The sequence below is a fragment of the Drosophila sechellia genome, chromosome 3L (genome assembly GCF_004382195.2).
Source record: "Drosophila sechellia strain sech25 chromosome 3L, ASM438219v1, whole genome shotgun sequence".
In the NCBI taxonomy this organism is placed as follows: domain Eukaryota; kingdom Metazoa; phylum Arthropoda; class Insecta; order Diptera; family Drosophilidae; genus Drosophila; species Drosophila sechellia.
In genome coordinates, this window is record NC_045951.1 from 21,990,272 (window position 1) to 21,992,948 (window position 2,677).

Genomic DNA, 2,677 nt, shown 5'->3' on the forward strand with positions numbered 1-2,677 from the left:
AGCAATGGAAATGTTAAGGAGCAAAAAAGGATCAACGGAAGCTTTGCACGTTGGCTGAAATCAAATACACACACACACAGATGAGCAGCATCTCCGATGGAGTTTCCTTCCCTTTCGACTGACCAACCAGGCGAGGCATTCTCAAATGGAGCTCCCGTTATGTGACTTCTCCAGCACGCATGTGACACCGTTAAACTGAAAATCATTGCACGGTCACGTGTCAATCTTTAATGGCCATTCTTCGTTCCCAGCCTGCTCCTCTTTCCTCGGACTCTTGTCAGAAATCATTTAACTCGGCTCTCTACCCCAAGTTCCTGCATACAGTGGGCGCTCGCTGGCCAAACTATTGTGACTTGGTGAGAAGTCCAATGGAAGATAAGATGGGGTGATTACGTGGGGCTCTGAAGGAGCCTGGAAATAACGCAGCTGATATGTGAAAAGTTTGCCTAGACCTGGAGCGCAGGAAAACGTCCTTGGAACTTTGAAATTGAAGGCAATGGTCCAAGACACAGATCAACGGATCTAAAACTTGGGAAAGGCTTTCTGCCCTCATCCCGTTAATCCATTGAATATTTAACAGCTGAAATCTGTTAGGATGGCCTCATTAGCATTCAAAACAATGGGACATCTAATTCTGCCTCATCCAAACTCCTCCCATGACGCTCCGCAACGAGGTAATAAATGCTCCGGGCAATTGTCTCCCTACTAATAAAGCCCTAAAGACCCCACAGCCAGAGTTGGCCAAAAAGGACGGACACTTAATTTCAATAGCTGCAATTAAGAGCAGCCCACATGACTGGCGAGCACCCATAAATATGCTTTAAAGAGTTAAGCCCGGGAACGGAAAAAGCCACCCCCACCTGCTGGCCCCACTCACGTGTCTAATTAAGCAGGCCGTAGGGGGATGGGCCAGCCAAAGGTGGCACACATGTCACTGGCGAAGCTGCCCAGCCAACTTTTGCCGGATGACCTTTTTTCTAAATCACTACCCACAGAACCGTGGCTCCCAGGGCCACTGTCATGGCCACAAGGGCCAGACGGCGCTCCCAGTTAGTGGCAGACAGCCATGTCACTCCACCCGCTCCTCCTTCGGCTTGCCCTTGGCTGGATGGCTGGATGGCTCGACTGCTCGACTGCTCCTGCTGAGCGAATCATTCAACCCTTAAATTGGTACGCAATGTCAGCGATGAATTATCTGCAACCTGCTAAACTAGCGACGCAAAGAACCGGGCAGCCTTTGAGCCATTTACATAACGTTGCTCTGGGGGAAGGCCAGGGCAGGAGTTCCAGGGCCAGAGTAGTTCTCGCAGAGCTCTTGTCAAATGTCGGACGGTGTCAAAGCAGCTCGCGACGTGGCCATAAATCACCAGACGGCCGGGTCCGTTTCTCCTTGGCCACAGCAAAATGTTTAAAGTGAAGGGGTAGGACCGACTGCTTTAAGGTTCAGTGAACTCAAAAGTGGAAGCTTTAAAGCCCCCGGAGATGCCTTACATATTGATCAGGTGGCGATGCTTAGTAGCAGATATATAGGTTTTAATTTACTGATTCCTGCTTCGGTTTCACCTCCTCAAGAATTCAACTTTTGCCCCCAGCTGCCGGGGTGTTTTTCGAAGGGCTGGAGGGGCCTCGGTCTCAACTCAAGTGTAAAATTAAAACTCGAGCAATGAAAAATCATCAACGTCAGCCCCATTCTCCCCACGTCCCCAGCAGGGCTGTTGTAAGGGAAATACAAAAAATACGTAAAAGTAGCAAAAATGTTTCTTAGCCAGCTGGGGGGAGCTGATGACAATGCGCCCGGCGTGGGGCTGGAGTTTTTTTTAGGAAGGACAGGGACATTCGGGACAAAATATGAGCTACAAAAACGCCAAACGATCAAAGGCATCCCACAAGCTGCGGGCAACTCACCCACGCCGCCTCAACCAGCCACGCCCCTTCGGACGCCTTGATGAATAACGGGGATATAGACGAATCGGGGAGACGGAGATACGATGACAATGTCAATGCCGACATCGAAACCGGAAAATTGCTGCGGGTCCTTCGCCAATTTTATCTGCTCTCCGCACTTGTCGTCTCCCGCCCAGCGCTTCGATTTCCCATTTCCCAATTCGCATCTATTGATTATTTTTTAGAGGAGAGTGGAGAAATCCATGCCTAATTGGGACGATTAGTGGGCCGACTTCGCAGGGAGCGTCGTGGCAGGTGACCTTTGGCACGAGAGCCGTAGATATAAACTAAATTGCGTCCTGGGGGAGTTCGTCCTGGGGGCGTGGAATCCATCGAAGGCCAGCAGACTTCAGTCTGTCAGTGACATATTGCACGTCATCACAGAAATATTAACTGTTCATTGACAGTTCCTTCCCTGCCCGATTCCCGATGCCGGGCTATGTTTTATGCTTCCGACCCGCAAAAAGTTGAGAAATTGCGCTAATAAAATTTAAGTCCTGTCTCCCGCCCTTCTGCTTTTTATTTACTCCGTCCGACAGGCAGCGACAAGTGAAATCGAATCTGTCTGGACAGGCGTTTAATGAGACGTTCAATTGCCGGAGTAGTCCGGTGATGAGCTGGATATGTGTCAGGGTCCGATAAGTGACATGGACTATGGGCACTTCTGCTCGGCAATAGCCTTAACGCACAGAATGGATTCCTTGGTCAACTACTTGGCAACTCTCCCAAGTGC